A 1,392-nucleotide genomic window follows, 5' to 3' on the forward strand; every position below is an offset into this window, starting at 1 on the left:
GTACAGTGACAGGCAGGTAGATCAATGGAACCGAATTGAAGACCCAGAAATGAACCCACGCACCTATGTCACTTAATCTTTGACAAAGGAGCTAAAACCATCCAGTGGAAAAAGATAACATTTTCAACAGATGGTGCTGGCTCAACTGGCGGTTAACATGTAGAAAAGTACAAATCGATCCATTCCTTTCTCCTTGTACAAAGCTCAAGTGCAAATCCTGAATCTTTACATGTATAACAATTTGAAGTACAGGTAGTAATTATGCCCAGTACCATGTTCATTTTATTGTGCCCTCTCTGTTAACCTACATTTCCTCCCATGAATGAAGTGTGTCATCTAGCATCATTCATTTTAAGAAGCCCTGACAGATGTTGAAGTGTTGAATAAACTAGGGCCTGTGTGTTTATGGTCAACCTCTTTTGCACTTGACCTTGAGGTGCTTGAAGTCTGGTTCTGTCAAGAGACCTGGAGCAGCTGTCCATCGTGAAGGCAATTTCTCCTCACTAAAGCAGGGTCTGAGATCTAATGAGCCTTCAAACAGCTACAGGGATTAGTATGACTTTCATCACAATGTATGGTCTCTTTTAGGCAATCAGAGGGAGACAATAAAACAAAACAACAGCAACAAGGAAACAGCAACATCAATATCAGTTAGCCAGGTATGTATACAAAACCTTTTAGAGCAGTTTAGACCTCATGATAGTTGCAGCTCAGTAACAAGTGACATGTACTGCACACAGTTGTACTGACTGGGATATGGTATTGCTTCCTTGACTCTGAAATGGCTGTTGAACCTAATGAACTTAAAGCTTTGTTCATTCCCAAGTCCACACTTTTTATATCAGCTGTAAATACTGACATTTCTTAGGTTCTAAGCTTGAAACATGCAGAAGCTCTATTGTCCCTAAACAGATAATTCCAAAAATGACCTGGTCCAACCCTACAACCTTGAGAAATGAACAATAGCAGGTACACAGCTAAACCAGTAAAATTCTCTAAAATGCTCTTTTGCAGAAAGATTTACAATTACACTCTTTTAGATAATCTATCTGAAACTCTAAAAATGCTATTGTTGCCAATCTGAGGATGAAATTTCCAGGGTTTGGGTTTGCCTCAACTGACTCTTGCTTCAGGCCTGCTTCCCCAGCCCCAAGCTCCCTAGGATCACAGACATCAATAATCTCTAATTCTTTGAGAGACTCTTGGACTTTCCTGACCAACGCATGAAAAGAAGGTTTCCCATTAGTATTTCCTAGTTGTATTGTAGAAGGGAGGATGTATAAGTTAATATTTTGAAGATGGAACAGAATATTTATCATTTTACTTTTGCCCTGAACTTGAGCTCCTATGTTCCAAAGAAATGGGAGTTTTCCTTGAAAAAGATAGGACTGT

The sequence above is a fragment of the Mastomys coucha genome, unplaced genomic scaffold, assembly GCF_008632895.1.
Source record: "Mastomys coucha isolate ucsf_1 unplaced genomic scaffold, UCSF_Mcou_1 pScaffold21, whole genome shotgun sequence".
Taxonomy (NCBI): Eukaryota; Metazoa; Chordata; class Mammalia; order Rodentia; family Muridae; genus Mastomys; species Mastomys coucha.